The sequence below is a fragment of the Saccostrea cucullata genome, unplaced genomic scaffold (genome assembly GCF_032062105.1).
Source record: "Saccostrea cucullata isolate Sc308-1 unplaced genomic scaffold, CSIRO_AGI_Scuc_v1 ctg16764, whole genome shotgun sequence".
NCBI classification, from domain to species: Eukaryota; Metazoa; Mollusca; class Bivalvia; order Ostreida; family Ostreidae; genus Saccostrea; species Saccostrea cuccullata.
The window spans coordinates 2,462-10,916 of NW_026940332.1; the positions used below are offsets into that span (position 1 = coordinate 2,462).

At 36.7% G+C, this 8,455-nt stretch overlaps 1 long non-coding RNA gene across 1 annotated transcript; it reads right to left on the minus strand.

Annotated features, from left to right (window-relative positions):
* Positions 1–336: 336 nt before the first annotated feature.
* Positions 337–3,561, minus strand: LOC134255135 (uncharacterized). Its single transcript, XR_009989463.1, has 5 exons — positions 3,158–3,561; positions 2,928–3,044; positions 2,603–2,730; positions 2,283–2,374; positions 337–720 (listed from the first exon to the last, which is right to left on the minus strand). It is a non-coding gene; the product is annotated as an uncharacterized LOC134255135 (long non-coding RNA).
* Between the last annotated feature and the right edge of the window lie 4,894 nt (positions 3,562–8,455).

Genomic DNA, 8,455 nt, shown 5'->3' on the forward strand with positions numbered 1-8,455 from the left:
GGGGTAATAGAAGGAAGGCGAATGTACTTCCTAAAGACACTGGACTTCCAACGACTCATGTTTTGAATCTGAATTTCTGTGTATCCCGTTGCAGCAGCTGTTGTTGCTGCACCTACACAGCCAATTGTGCCTAACGTTAATTTAACATGAAAATAACGGTAATTTAATGTTAAATATTTAACGTTAAGTTAACGTCAATCGAGCTTATACATGAATTTAACGTTAAAAAATTAACGTTAAATTAACGTTATTTTCATGTTAAATTAACGTTAAGTGTTAAATTAACGTTAATTAGTTCACACTAATTTAACAATAAAATGCATAAAAATTGTGTGCATATTTTTGGAATCATCCATCCTATTCTTCCAGAAAAATACATGTTCCTGCATCATAGCAGAAGCTTAACTGATACTACATGTAATCATAATTAATTCTCTAAAGGTACACCAGAAGCTCATCAGTTTTGCACTTTTCCTTGTAGCACTGCAGAAAGCTAGGCTTGCATGTTGACTTCATCCCTGATGTCACTTTCTTTTCAATTGGAATATATCCAAAAGGATAAAGGGACCCATCAGCTCTTTCAACAAAATCTCTAAAATTCTGAGCATTGCCTCTGATTTCAAATTTTCTGAAGAAAATAGAAAAACACCAATTCATCCATTAATACTTTTAATCAGGCACATTCAATACAATGCAACAAATCTTCTTTCTTTTTCCAATCTGAAAAAGAAGAGAGGCAAACACATATATTATAATAATTATATGAAAATAAAATACTTCAGCAATACATAAACAACTCAAATTCGTCTAAAATATAATGAATGAAACAAGTGGTCCATTGGTCACATCCCTCACCTGAGCACATGGGCTAGCTAAAAACACAGATCAGTTAAGTATTGAGAAGCTTACTTTATACTTAATGGGGGAGGGGGATTTGAATTTTCTATTACTTGAAAATGTCACTGTTACAATACAGCATACATATATTATTTTGCCATACTTGAAAAGAAGACTTTTTAAGATTTTTCCAACACATTACCTGATCTCCCATTGTGACCCCTCGCTAACACTCAATCCCCAGGGCATTATTTGAATAAATTTTAAATTTTTACTACTTGCAGATCATGTCAATTTGACAAAACAATTTTTTTCTGTTCTGGAGAAGATTGTTTTTCATATGTATTCTTATGCAAGTCTGTGATAACTCATTGTGGCCACACCCTTACCCCGGGGGTCATGATTTGAACAAATTGAATCTACATTAATACCTATGGATGCTTCCACACAACGTCATGAGATTAATCATTCCTGTCCTAATGGTTCTGAAGAAGATTTTTAAAAGGTTTTTTCCTATGCATTCCTATGTAAATTTTGGTCGGCCATTGTTGCTCCATCATACCCCCGGGGGTCATGATTTGATCAAACTTGAATCTACACTACCTGAGGATGATTCCACATAAGTTTGGAGAAGATTTTAAAAAGGTTTTTCCTATGCATTCCTATGTAGAACTTGGGAACAAATTTGAATCTACATACACTACAGGGTCAAGAGGTCATAGATGTGCGTATCGATAAATGTACAATGGAATTTCACAGTGACGTAAAAGAAGGGTCGACACGCATTCAGTGTCTTGTATACATGCCATTGGTTTTGAAAAATAATGCATTTCGCATGTTAAAAGCCACAAACAGCGTGATAAAGCAAATATAAAGTACGAATAAGTTGCAAATGAAAATATAAGAAATAAGGTATCATTTTAAAACATCCAAACGGGCTAAAAATACGGGTTGGTACGAGATTAAATTCATTATAATTCCCTTCAGGCTTTATGTAATTTAATCTTGTAAGTCTTGACCAACCGATAGTTATGTTCGGATAGATGTTTAAAAATACCTTATTTCTTAAGTAAGACTGAAAGTCCATTGTGCCCCCCCCCCCCACCCTGGGTTGAAGAGGCTTGAAAGTACACTATCTGAGGATGCTTCCATTTAAGTTCCATCTTTCCTGGCCCAGTGGTTCTTGAGAAGAAGTGGAAAATGTGAAAAGTTAGCAGATGGACAGACAGACGCCGAACAAAATGTGATCTGAAAAGTTCACTTGAGCTTTCGGCTCATGTGAACTAAAAAGCTACTAGTATTTAAAAACTATATACTTCCGTATATATTACTATACAGATTGGCAAACAGACATTGTGTTTCCAGTATACCTTCAAAAAAATTAAGGGGTGACATATTAAATGGGTTTAAATATTTGATATGTGTTCGGAATAAATGCAATTTACCTGGTATTTTGAAGATTGCTTAAGGTGATGAAATATATTCACTTTCTTGTGATTATCATGTTCATGTCAGCAAGACTTTATACTGAGTAAACCTACAGTTATAAAAAAAAATAATAAAAAAATAATTTATTTGAAATGTAATATCTTCAACATATATGATATTCATAGATAGAAACCAAATTTTATGTACAGCGTCTGATTCAAAGCAAACTTTTAGTACAGTGAAAGCAACTTGGCTTTTAATTTGTCTCTTTAGCATTAACTCTAGATCAATTTATAAAATTTTTTAAATAAAAATTATGAATACACTATGTATATACTATTTTTTAAATAAACTTTATTCCTGCATGGTTATCCTGAAAAACATCAATTCAAGGAGGCGACACGGAATGGTATATAGAGGCTGTAGTCTGCTCTTTTCTCCATGTCTTGCATACAAGTATCTTTTCTGTATTATGCAGTAAAAGAAAAAATCTTGATTTAATAATGCTTATAGAATGTTTCTAAACAAAATATTGACAAGTGTCAAGTAGTGACAAGTACTTAACTGGTATTTTAAAAATTCAGTTGGGGTGTGTGAATGTAAATTTCACTGTCATTACATTTACTGTGGGAATTATTTACATTTTGTTTCACTTTCAATACCTGTTTTGAGTTCCACTGGCATTATAATTTAGGCAGCTGGGTTCTTCCGAGTCTCGACGACAAAGTCCTATTTGATCCATTTCAGAAGTTCGAGTCAGATGCGATACCGAATTCCAGCTGTTTAAAATACAATAAAAATAGATATCAAATCGCCTTTAATCGGGTTTTTTTTCTCGATAATGATGAAACCAATTAAGAGAACTGTTAGAATCAGGGAAAACATTGCTGACATTGCGTGTTTAACTTCAACTTCGAGATGGTTATTGTTAACTTGTACACAATTTCTACTTTCACTTTCGAATTTTCTCCGTATCGTACGTAGGGCAGCAGTACTGATGTACCGGTAGGCTTCAGTGCTCAAACAAATAACCAACTGAACAATAAATAGACCTAATAAAAGTAGTAATTCTGATATACAAATATCCAACATAGCAGAGATCTGGCACGTCGTTCACAGCCTACGACACAATACTGTACTACAACATAGCCTGCAAGGACTGTTGAGTAATTATGCGTAAAGTTGCTGTACATAAAGTTCAAACATTTAGGGACCTCAGAAATTATGAAACTCTCAAAAACGTTATATTACAAAGACTACAAAACACTTACTTGATAAATCCTTTATCCTCTGTGTTTTCAATTTCTGTTACAGCTGATGACGTCAAACATGACGTACAATTTCGTCCGATAAATACAAAACCGATCCTGAGAAAAGCTTCAGACCATTTTTAGCCGGAAAAAATCCAAATCCAAGTTGACATTTTGAAAGATAGACATAGAGCATAAAATTTTTAAGTCTAGATTAACTACTTTTTTAAGAATGTATGAAAAAAAATGGACGAGGTGAAGAGGGTGATAACAGTTAGAGCACCCTCCCTTTCCCAAACCCACACGTGTAACACACACACTTACACAAACACAAAGGCACTTACAAGTGTCGGAAATGAATTGTGTCGGAAATACTTTTTGAACCTATGGTATAATACTTACGCAACTGTTATCTTTATATATATATATATTGTATATTGGCGTTAAAAATTTATTTCCGACACAAGTGCCAATTCCCCCCCCCCCCCCCCCCCCCCACCGCCAACCCCCAACCCCGGCGGTTTTGAGTATCCACATATAGACATCTTAATAATTTATTAATTAAATGTCACTAAAATGATTGGCAAGTATTAATTGTTTAAAGTTAGGTCTAAAATTTGAATAATAACATTAATCTCGTGTTGTTCTAATTAACATGAAATTAACATTAAAGAATTAACGTTAAATTCTCATTAACATGAAATTAACGTTAACTAATTAACGTTAATCTAATGTTAATATTTTGGTTCTAGTTTTTTAAGACAGAACCCAAGCTCACTTAAAATTAAATGTTAATTTAATGTTAAAAATTAACTGAAATTAATGTTAAGTTAAATTAACGTTAAAAATTAACATGAATTTAATGTTAAGTTAAATTAACGTTAAAAATTAACGTTAAATTAATGTTAACCTTTTTACCGTTAACTTAACACGAAAGTAACATTAAACTAACATCAAGCTAACGTTAATTTAATTTTAATTGAGATTAACACTAAATTAACGTTAGGCACAATTGGCTGTGTATCCTGAAACCGTGGGCCTGATATTTTGAAAGATCTAAATTGCTAAATTTAAGAGCTAGCCGAAGTTGTGAAGTAAAATATTTGCGGGGAACTGGGGTGTTGTCCATAAAAGAAAAAAGGGGTGCTTCTGGGGAATCGTGTTTTCTGATGTTAAGGAAATCTGTGATCGCGCGATACGGACATAGCAATGGGTTTATGGTGTTTTGACATAGGTGGATAGTTGTAGAATTTGACTTTGAATGTTTGAAATGAGGTATTGCAACTTCCAGGAAACCTTTGCCATTTGTTTTGTTACCCTTTGATACGTGTTTTACTAATAGATAATGATGGGCTTTGCTGTTGGTTTTAGTAATTTCTCCTACCCTTAGAAAGGCGCAATAAGCTAAGATAAACATGGCCCGAAGCAAAATTCTGGAAAAATATGAATCTGCAGTGTAGGGGAGGGCCAGTACTAGTTCTAGGAGAATATCTGGGGTTATTGGGAGTCTAGGGTCGCCAATCGGTTTTGCTTTTAGAAAGCCTTGAAGCATTTTTTTGATGATGAAATGTTGGGTAACATCCTGGGAAGAACTTAACTGAAAAATGAAACTAAGAGCGGATATAATGGTTCGAGTAGTGGACGCAGCTAAATTTGTTTGGTAACAATTTGCTATGAAGTAAGCTAGGTGTTCCAAACAGGGTGGTAGTGGTGACGTTTTCTGACCGTAAGTTTGTAATATAAAGAGCTTGTATGCCTGGAATGCTGATTTATATGCTGCAACTGTGGACGGTGATAGAGAACGATACAGCAAGAACTCTGCGGTTTGATTCAGAGACTTATCAATGCTGGGTTCACAGGGGTGCAGGCCGGATCCATGTAAGGAAACCGTGTTTGGAACTCTTTGACCTGCAATCGAGAAAGTAGATCTGCAGCTATATTCTTGACTCCTTCAATATGTTTAGCTTGAAAATGTATATTGTATGTTAGGGATAAGACCATCAGTCGTCTCATGAGTTGCATAAGCGATGCATCTTTAGAAGAGTTTTTGTTGATGACGTGAACAACTGCTAAGTTGTCAGAGTGCAGAATAACAGTGCTGTTAGAAAATAAGTGTCCCCATATATCGAAAGCGATCACAATAGGCAGGAATTCCCTGACGGAGATGTGAAAATCAACCCATTGATTAGGAAAAGGAGCATAAAACCATTTCTTACCAAAGGTACAGCCGAGCCCCAGATTGCTAGCGTCCGTAAATAAGTGCAAAGAGGAGGATGTGTGTTGTACCCCCGAGGAGAAAAAGGCTTTGCCGTTAAAATGATCCAGGAAAATGGCCCATGCTCTCAAATCGGCTCGGGCTTCTTTGTCTAGATTCCTATGATGAAAAGGATTTTGCAAACCTCGAGTAAGATTGATAACCCGCCTAAGGAATGTGCGTCCAGGGGGAATAACTGCGCAAGCATAATTTAAGGAAACTATCAATGACTGCAATTGGCGGAATGAAGTGGTGCGTTTATTTTGAAATGATTTTATTTCAGATTTTAAACGCTGCAACTTATCCGCTGGAAGTCTAATTTCCAATTTTATTGTGTCTAATTCCAGCCCCAAAAATGTCAAGGTGGTAGTTGGGTGAACAGTTTTCTCGGATTTGATAGGGAGATTGATATCTTTGGCAAGGGAATAGAACGCTAAAAGTGAACTATAGCAGTCTGGGGACCTGGGGGACCCACGAAAAGGAAATCATCTAGTATGTGCACACAATAAGTTACACCAAACTTGTTCTCTAAGATCCACTGCAAAGCTGATCTGAACTTCTCAAAGAGATGGCAAGAATAACTCAAGCCAAATGGAAGTGTTTTGTCATAAAAATATGACCCAGATATCTTGAAACCTAGCAGTTCGAAATCCTGTGGATGTATGGGTATTTGTTTGTAGGCATTTTCCAGGTCAGTTTTTGCGAGAAGAGCCCCCCCCCCCCCTGCCAACTTGTTTGATAATTGCGATGGCTGTGTCAATTGATTGGTAACTTACTGTAGTCATTTCTTTAGGGATGTGGGAATTGATGGAGTTCCCTTCCGGGTAAGACAAATGATGGATTAACCTAAAATCCCCAGGGGCTTTTTTAGGGACCAGACATAAGGGGGAAATTTTAATATTTTGGAAAGGTGGCAATAGAAAAGGACCAGAGACTCTTTTAGCTTCGATTTCCCTACAGATCTTGTCCTGTAATATTTTTTCTTTGCCTAAGATAGAAGATAGGTTACGAGAAGACCTAAATTTACGCTCCCTCATATATGGGATCTTAAAACCTTGAGAGAAGCCTTCTATTAAAAACTGCGATAAAGAATGGTCATATCCAGCTAAATAATTTTGAAGCTGTTGAACATTGATCGGAGTAACGATAGAATCAGAGTTTTTTAGAGGGGGCTGTCGATTCTGTTTTGTTAGCACCTTGTTTGGAGTTCTGTGTCTGAGGTTTGTCACTTGGTTTAAACTTTGGGCATTGTCTCTTGTGGTGTCTAGCTGCACAGATTTGGCAGACATGGGGGTGTGGACATCCTTTAGTTTTACAGAATCCGTTATTGTTGTATGAGAAGCACTAGCGGTGCTTAGCCTGGGTGTTTGAGGCACGAAAGGGCTGGTTTCTATTTTTAAACTTAAGCTCTAGTCCCTGTGCCATGGCTTCCTGGTACAATTCTATATTTTTGGATTGCCATGGGCAGGCTTTGGGATCCGGTTGTCGCCAGCGTCGCAAACTTTCATCGTAGGCAATTGACGCCTTGTCACCGCTTGATTTAGAAATTTTTTGCACGATCTGGCCGTATACCATAAGATTTGGTACTTCGTTAGGGTGTTTTTCCGCGTAGATAGCAACAAAAACATGAAAACACTCTATCCATTTGTAGATAGAAGTGATTTGGGTTTTGTCTGAAGTCTTTTTAAAGATCAGATGTCCGTCTTTTTCTACTGTCTTGTAACTTTCTTCTTCATCAGGGTCAATGGGTTTAATTAGTGAAGCAAGTTTGACGTACTGGCCGCTCTGAATTTTTGCCCGTGTTTTTTGATCTACGCCTAACGTTAAGGACAAGGCAGATAGGGCCTGGGGGGGATCTGAGTTAACTACACAATCTTTGTTCATACTATCTAGAGATTGATCACCTGTAATCTCACTAAGGAGTGTAGTTGCTGGCGACGTCGTACTTGGTTCCAGTGGCCCTGGTGGCGGAGGCGAAGATGCAGTTGGCTGAGGCGAGAATGCAGTTGGCGGAGGCGAAGATGCAGTTGGCGGAAGCAAAGATGCAGACTTGGACTTAAAATAATCGTCCATACACGTTTTTAACGTCTCCTCGATCGTCGGCATGATTTTCGACATGCATTGATGGAAAATTATACTAACGTCTTCGCTTCTCCTCTCTGACGTTGTTGTTGTGGGTGGATCCTGACGTTTGGTCGAGGTTCTTCTTCGTTTTGGTCTCGAAGCCATCCTAAGAAAATTCATAAGTCATAAATAAGGTGGTAATTAGAAACAACTATAACGAGTGCTACCAATCAGTGTTTACTGAAATTGTCATTATAATCAGAACCATTAAGGCCTGCATTAACTGCATATATGGTTACAAATCATATCTTTTGTTTACTATTGATAATTATGAAGTAGTATATTATATAAATATATGTGTGTACATATTTTGCCAAAATCGGCCGAATTATTAAGCCGTGTGGATGAATCATATGAAAGCAACAACTGCTAGAGCAGTGTGATATCAAATCATAATATAAAATATATATCACCGCTATATACCGAAGCTGTGGGATCGGATCGTATATAACCACTATCCGCCGAAGCAGTGTGGTAACAAATCATGATCCATATACATATAAAAAACCATATTGCCGAAGCAGAATGGTTCAATCACCACTATATGCCGAAGCTGTGGGGT